The 8,768-nt window shown below is 42.6% G+C and overlaps 1 pseudogene; it reads left to right on the top strand.

The window, feature by feature from the left end:
* Positions 1-3,875: 3,875 nt before the first annotated feature.
* On the top strand, positions 3,876-4,307 carry LOC122230583 (annotated as a pseudogene).
* Positions 4,308-8,768: the final 4,461 nt, after the last annotated feature.

The raw sequence follows: 8,768 nt of genomic DNA on the forward strand, positions 1-8,768 counted from the left end.
GCGCCTCCTCTGCTCGTGCTCTGTGCCCCTCTCTCTCAAAAATGAATAAACATTTAAAAAAAAAAAAAAGTCCCCTAGATGTGCCTCTTTCCCCCTAAATCTCTGCCTTTGTATGCTTCTCCCTCAGCTTCAGTATCCCATCCTTCCTCTTCACCCCAAATTTCCCGTCACATGCACCTCACCCCTTTGCTTATGCCAACTAATTGGCTCTTGGACTGGCAGAAGATGACTTTGGGGTCCAAAAACAAGAACTCCCCCAGACACCAGGCTCCTGGTGGAGAAAATTTTAAGTATCAGGCCATTTTTTCTGTTTTCTCTTTTCTTCCATCACCTGCACCACCTCATCTAGCCAACCTGCACATCCCCTCCTTTGAGTCCCCATGCCAAGCCCACATCTCTGATAGTGGCAGCTTCTCTTTGTGCCACACCAATTTCTGGAATGAGCTCAAGTCCACAAATAGACACCTACTGCTGCAAGTTAACACAGCCCCTCTGTTCTGACTCAAAGCTTTTGGTGACCCCCACACAGGGCCAGCTTCATGGGTGTGAAGCCTGTGTGGTGGCACAGGGTCCCATGTTTAGAAGGGCCCTGATATTGGGGCACCTGGGTGGTTCAGGGAGTTGAGATTCTGACTCTTGATTTGAGCTCAGGTCATGATCCCAGGATCATGGGATCGAGGCCTATACTGGGCTCCACAATGAATGTGGAGCCTGCTCAGGATTCTCTCTCTCTCTCTCTCTCTCTCTCTCTCTCTCTCTCTCCCCTGCCCCTCTCCCCTGCATGCACTCTCTCTCTTTCAGAAAAAGGAGGTGGGGCCTGACATGGTTTAATGCTCTGCTGTCACCATGATGAAATTCTTAATATATATGCACAAGGGGCCCCACATTTTTATTTTCTACTGGGCTGTGAAAATTAGGTAGCTGTTCAGCCCATACATGACCTTCACAGAAAATCTCCCTTTGGGGGTGACTGTGTGGCTCAGTTGGTTAAGCAATCAACTTTGGCTGAGTCATGATCTCACGTTTCATTAGTTCGAGCCTTGCATCCGGTGAGCTTGAGCCCCACATTGGGTGAACTTGAGCCTCACTTCTGGTGAGCATGAGCCCCACTGGGATTCTCTCTCCCTATCTCTCTCCCTTTCTCTCTATCCCCCACTCACTTGCGCGCGCTCTCTCTCTCTCTCTCTCTTTCTCTCAAAAAAAAAAAAAAATCTCCTTTCCTTCAAAGCAGTTTTTCCATGAACCTTAACCTCCAGGCCAATCTGCCTTGCCCAACCTGGCCCCCACTCGCCATGGGATGCTGTGCCTGGAGAGGGCAGTTGTGTAGATGGAGATAGTGGGGTCCCTCTTTCACTCTAAAGAAGCCATGGAAACCAGGATTCCTGGAAGAGGTGAGGGGGAGAAGGCACGGAGGTCTGAGGACGGAAGAAGAGCCTCTTCAAAAGTATCCACCTCGCCCACGTGTTAATTCTAGAGATTCTACCAGAAGAGAGAATTCCTCTGTGGTAAAGTCCTTTCCATCTGTTTTAAAGATAAGAATTTTCCTCAGAGGGTCAACACCCCACATTATTGTTCTCTACCACGCTGTGAACAAGCTGTTGTAAGCTGATCACCGGTGGAGGTCTTGGCACAGGAAAAGATTTGAAGAGGAAATGAGGGTACTTTTGTGAGGTGGAAGAGAGTGACTCACAAAGGAGCAATCTGAATGAGGCCTGACACAGTGGACACCAGGGCAGGAAAGTCAAAAGAGGGAGAACCGGGTGGAGGCAGAAAGCTGCTGAAGACGTATTTCTTCTGCTTCACAAGTGTGCTGGACTCAGAGTGCCTGGGTGGCCCCAGTCGGTTGAGCCTCTGACTTCGGCTCAGGTGGTGATCTCACGGTTTGTGGGTTCGAGTCTGCATTGAGCTCTGTGCTGACCGCTTGGAGCCTGGAGCCTGCTTCAGATTCTGTATCTCCCTCTCTCTACCCTCCTCCACTTGCACTCTGCCTCTCTCTCTCGAAAATAAACATTAAAAAAAATTTTTTTAAAAACCCCCACACACAAATAGCAAAACACAAGTGTGCTAGATTCAGAACAAAAGCTTTCCTTCCCAGCCTCTCCTGACAGGGCTATATTAATTTTGTATGGCTGCCATTTTTTTTTTTCACAATAACAAATTACCATAGCCTAAGTGGCTTAAATCAGCAGAAACGTATTCTCTTACAGTTCTGCAGACTAGAAGTCTGAAATCAAGGTGCTAGCAAGGTTGTTTCTTTCCAGAGGCCCTCAGGGAGAATCTGTTTCATGCCTGTCTCCTAGCTTTTGGTCACTACCTGCAATCTTTAGTTTTTCGTGGCTTGTGAACGCATCATTCCAATCCTCACCTCCACCTACATGGCGTCCTCTCCTCTGTGTCTCTGTGTGTCAAATTTTCCCCTTTTTCTCACAGAGACACCAGTTATTAGATTTAAGGCCCAGTCTAAAGGCAGGATGATTTCATCTAGAGAACCTTAACTAATCATACTTCCAAAGAGCCTATTCCCAATAGTCAACAATATGGAATTACATACTTCAAAATTACTAAGAGACTAGATCTTAAATATTCTCACCACACACACAAAAAAATGATAGTTATGTGAGGTGATAGAGGTATTAACTAAAGCCATGGTGGCAATCATATTGCAATATATAAATGTATCAAATCAACATGTTAGAACCTTAAACTTTAAGAAATAACTTATTTTCAAAAAAGGTCACATTCATAGGTAGAGAGGTTAGGATTTGTATACATCTTTTTGTAGCTACAATTCAATACATGACAGGGTCTTCACATTTTCAGTTTGTTTGCTTCGTATTCATGCTTTTCTTGAATTTTGAGCTTTGCTTTTTCCCTGGATAGGAATCGCAAAATCCTAAGACTGATTATTAAATAATAACAGCAAAACCTCAATAAATCCAAGAATTTTATAAGTATGGACCACAAGAGATTCTGCAGTATCTCCCAGATCCCAGGAAAATGGAGAAAGAGTAATAGCAAAATGCCTTTGATCCCTTCAGTAGGAAAGTTTCAATATGAGCCAAGTCCTAGGCTTTAAATATTGTTGTGCATTAGTCACAACATAGAAACGTGTGTTTACAGTCCTGAAACTGAAATGGAAAAGTAACAAAAATGTGCTTCTAGGAGACTTCATTAGACTTATTTGTTTGTGGGAAATCATGTAAAAGCCCAACACAATATTTGTGAATAAAACCTCTAATGACTGAATCCTATCTACTACTCCCTTCTATGCTTTTAGGAAAAAATTGCTTTTCTGCAAATTATACCAAAACACCACCAAAGATGAACAATCAGAAATAATGCATGACTCCTAGTCACTAAAGAGAGATTCCATTACCCTGAGAGATCTGGCATACTAAAATTATTAAAAGAGGAAAACGATCTTATAAAAAGTTAGGGTTTTTTTCTTCTCATTAATCTTCAGCACCCTGGTTCATTTCTATTCAAGCATTGTCATGGATTGGACCAAGGCCATAGAATATTCTGCAGGTTTAAGATTGAAATTCATCCCTCCGAGTGCCAATTTTCTTTTTAGGATGCCAGGTTACCTCCCATTTCCTTCTTTTATGTGCAGAAAAATCCCAAACACCCCAGGGTGTCATCCTAATCACATTTAATGACTGGTAATATCACCATGCAATTAACTTAAGGAATTGTTTTCACGGATCACTTCTCGCCTTTTGGCTAAGATCAAGTGTAGGAATTGTTTTCATGGAAAAGTAAACTAGAAGGAATAACCTAGAACATCATGAAAATGATAAATAAGGGGAAGTAGACTACCAGGTATTAAAATACATCACGTGGCTACGATCCCTAAAACTGTGGGGAGAAAAAAAATGAACTGTTGCCAGAGCTGGAGCTGCCCGATAGCCACCAGACTGAGCAGCTGGGGTCCAGACAGGAGTCCCCACATCTGCTACATCCTCAACCAGGACCGCATGGGCAAGGTGCACCTGGCCACATGGTACATGCAGTTCGATGACGATGAGGAACAGGTTGAATGAGGAGGTGCACACGTAACGACCGTGCGAGATCAATCACACCAACCTGGTGGAGGTCTGCATTTCTAGATCACTTCCCAATGCTAGGCAATCCACAACTTCGTGGAGGTCTTAAAGGAGTATTTCCACAATGTCTGTGAACTGGACCTGGTGTTCAACTTCTACAACGTTTACACGGTTGTGGACAAGGTGTTCCTGGCTGGCAAGATCCCAGAGACCAGCCAGCAGATGGTGAAACAGCTGCAGACGCTCCACTCCCTGGGGTGAGGGCAGCCAGCCCCTCCACCCTGGCCACTGGCTCCCTGCTCACCCCCTTTCCAGGTGAGGGCCACCCTGGTGCCCTCCTCAGCTGCCCAGGAGGAAGGCACCAACTGGGCCTGGGCCACCGGGGAGAAGACTGCACCCCACTGCCTCTGGGCACAGCCTCGGGCAGAAGCCACCATGTGGGCACTGAGTAACCATGCAGTTGTTGGGTGACATCGTGAGTGCATGTGTGGAGCCCCCAATAAATCTGTGGTCCCATCAAAGACACATGGAACTATCACATAAACACCCACATGAATGAATGGGACAGAAGAACGAGACAAAAATGAGACAAATCTCATGAATGCGACATGACATATGTAACATTTTAAGTCAACTGGATACCTTTTGGAAAAAAGGACATTTGAATCCCTTCTTCACGACTTAAAGTAAAAATACTAATCTAACACTAAAAATGCATCAAAGGAAACATGTTAAAAAACAAAGCAAGCTAAGTAGCCTTATCAACAATAGCCCAAGTATTGAAAGAGCCCAAATGTCCATTGACAGATGAATGGATAAAGAAGATGTGGTATATAATATATATATATATATATATATATATATATATATATATATATACACACACACACACACACACACACACACACACATACCTACAGTGAAGTATTACTTGGTGAGCAAAAAGGATGAAATCTTGCCATTTGCAACTACATGGATGGAAATGGAGGGTATTATGCTAAGTGAAATTAGTCAGAGAAAGACACATACCATATGACTTCACTTGTATGAGGAATTTGAGATAGAAAACAGATGAAAATAAGGGAAGGGAAGCAAAAATAATATAAAAACAGGGAGGGGGACAAAACATAAGAGACTCTTAAATACAGAGAACAAACTGAGGGTTACTGGAGGGGTTGTGGATGGGGGGGTGGACTAAAGGTCCACCCTTTAGTTGGCATTAGGGAGGACACTTGTTGGGATGAGTGCTGGGTGTTATACATAGGGGATGAATCACTGGAATCTACTCCTGAAGTCATTATAGCATTATATGCTAACTAACTTGGATATAAATTTAAAAATAATAAATTAAAAAAAAAAGCAAGCTAAACACACATACACAGGAGTAGAGAACATGAAAAAACTTTTATAATTTCAGAGTGATACAGGCCTTTCCAAGCATGACAGAAAATACAGAAGGCTAAAAGACAAATTTCACTACAGAAAAATACATTTTTTCATGAAAAAGCTATCATAAGCAAAGTAAAATGGTGAACAATAAACTGAGATAATGTTCACAACTCACATCACAGACAAAAGATTGGTTAACCCTTCACACATTGAGTTAACTGATAGAAAAATGGGTGAAAACCAATAGAGAACCAACAGAAAAATGAGCAAAGGCTATAAAGACAATTAGCCAAAGAAAAAGCAGACCGCAAAATATATTTACCTCACTTATAATAAGAGGAATGTAAGTTAAAAGTATAATTTCACTACATTCAGAAAGAAGTTTATTTTATTTTAATGTTTATTTATTTGGGGGAGGGGTGGAAGGGCAGACAGAGAGGGGGACAGAGGATCCAAAGCAGGCTCCTCACTGACAGTAGAGAGCCAGACCTGGAGCTTGAACACATGAACTTTGAGATCATGACCTGAGCTGAAGTCAGACACTCAAGTGAATGAGCCACTCAGGCGACACAGAAAGTTTATTTTGAAATAGAAAGCCATGCTTTACTCGTCAGACTGGCAAGGTACAGAGCTTGAACGTATATTCAATATATTCTCTGTACAAGGTGAATGACACTCTTCCCATCAAGATGGAGTTCTCTCCTCTGCACCTCCTCCCCTTGCCTCTGGGTGGGCTTGTTATTCGTCAGAAGAATGGTGTATAGAAGGGATGTCACGTGATGTGTAAGCAGGGCCAGGACCAAGGTGAGGTAAGAAATATGCCAGGTCCCAAAATGTAAGAAAGCACTCATCTTCTGGGCACCTGGGTGGCTCAGTCAGTTAAGCATTTGACTTCGGTCCAGGTCATGATCTCCCAGTTCGTGAGTGCTGCCCCGGGTTGGGCTTTGTGATGACAGCCCTGAGCCTGGAGCCTGCCTCAGATTCTGTGTCTCCCTCTCTCCGCCCCTCCCCTTCCTCCACTCATGCTCTCTTCTCTCTCTCTCTCAAAAATAAATAAACATTCAAAAAAAAAAAAAGAAAGAAAGAAAGAAAGCACTCATTCTCAATGTTGTGCCAATGCAGGGTCAGCCTTAAAAAAAGAACGCCTCCTTAAATTGCATGCCCTGGGCACCTATCTTGCCTCTTGTTTCCAAAGAAGTCTGGCTACCCTGATGCCACCAGGCTAGAGTAACTATGTGGAAAGACCACAAAAGGGTAGAAAGAGACATTTCAGTGGACCCAGCAATTTCATTGCCCAACGATTTGGCTCCACCCAGTCCTACACCAGACACAGGACCGAGGAAGTCTTCAAAATGACGCCAGCCCCCACTGCCATCTGAACATAACCTTCTGAAGGATCCCAAACCAGAACAACCCAGCTAAGTCATTCCTCAGCTGGACCCACAGAAACTGGAAGAAATTATTGTTGTTGTTTGAAGCCACTAAGTTTTGGGGTGATTTGTTATGTAGTAATAGTTACAGATTTTATAGATAATATAGGCACTCTTAGTGTTGGCTGGTGGTAGATTAAATTGGTACATCCTCTTTGGAGATGAGCACTCTACTAATGTTTAATCAAAATAATACATACACAGGACTTTTGCCCAGACATCCCACTTTTAGAAGTTTCCCAACAGGGGTGCCTGGGTGGCTCAGTCGGTTGAGCGTCAGACTTTGGCTCAGGTCATGATCTCACCGCTCGTGAGTTCGAGCCCCGCATCAGGCTCTGTGCTGACAGCTTGGAGCCTGGAGGCTGCTTCGGATTCTGTGTCTCCCTCTCTCTCTGCCCCTAACCCACTCTCATTCTGTCTCTGTCTCTCTCAAAAATAAATAAACATTAAAACAAAAGAAGTTTCCCAACAAATACATTCACACAGATGCAAAGTCATACATGAACAACACATTTATCTCAGTATTATTTTAATAGAAATGATTGGAAATAACCTAAAAGGCTATCAATTTGGGCATGTTTAAGCCAAATGTAACATTCAATAAAATACTGTTCAGTCCAACAAACGTGATTGTTCACATGATGGCATGAAAAAAAATCTCCAGTGTAATTTCTAAGCAAAACAGTAACAAAATAGTAAGGCGCAATGCAACGTGTAAAGTGGCAGTTGCAAAAGAGGAAGAAGTATATCTGTTGATAATTGCATGAATATGCACAGATTATCTTTGCGAATTTCACAGGAAACCGTCACACCCATTCCCTGGAGAAAAGAACTGATGGCTGACAGACAAGAGTGGGAGGGCAAAGGTTTACTATATACCCTTTAATGTCTTTTAATTTTATTCCAGTGAACATATTACTGAATCATAAATAAATAAAATTAACTTAATAAAAAGAAAATAAATTTCTGACAGTTCTTGAACACTGTCGATGTTTTTAGATATTGGTGCTGGATCTTCAGAGTGAGGTACATGTAGCCCTGAGCATCAGGAAGATTTTCTTTCAGGGTGTATATTTGTGGGTTAGAGGCTAAGGGAATCAGTTTCCAGATTTATGAGCACAGGGGCTCTTGCCTGAAATTCATTTGCCTGGGAAATTCCCTTGCCTGGCTGGTTCTACTTTTCTCACTTCCTCTCTTCTAGCCTTTTTTCTCTCACTTTTGACAAAAGGCAGGAATACCTCCCACCTGTCCTGTACTACATTCTGGGTGTTGCTCCAGAGAGGAAAGACCCCAGGGATTCCAAACTAGGGAACAGTTCAAAATATTGGCATTGCTTTTGAGAAAGTGAACAACTTTAAAGATTGGGAAATAAATTCTTTAGTAAGTCCAATTCTTGCAAAAGCTAGTTTCCAAGTTTTTACTTTCCAAAAAGGTGAAAGTGAACCTATTGTCAGCTGATAGCACATTAAAAATTATTTTTGAGGGGCACCTGGGTGGTTCAGTCAGCTGAGCATCTGACTCTTGATTTCTGCTCAGGTCGTGATCCCAGGGTGGTGGGACCAAGCCCTGTGTAGGGCTCCACACTGAGCGAGGAGCCTGCTTAAGATTCTCTCTCTGTCTCTCTCTCCCTCCATCCCTCTTGCTCACTCTCACTCTTATTCTCTAAAATAAAAAATTTTTAAAATGTATTTTGATAACGGATTACTGGCTCATTTTTTACCTATAACTCTGGACTTCAGAGAAATGAATGACATTGCTAGAAGAAAAGTCCTTTCATTGCTTATTTATATAAATAATGCTCCTCAGCACTGACGTTTGAAAAATAAAAAAGGTAATACAATTGATACAATAAATTATACTCAGCCAAAAAGAACTGAACTTGCTTAAAAACCAAAGCAGCCCT

The sequence above is a fragment of the Panthera tigris genome, chromosome A1 (assembly GCF_018350195.1).
Source record: "Panthera tigris isolate Pti1 chromosome A1, P.tigris_Pti1_mat1.1, whole genome shotgun sequence".
Lineage (NCBI taxonomy): Eukaryota > Metazoa > Chordata > Mammalia > Carnivora > Felidae > Panthera > Panthera tigris.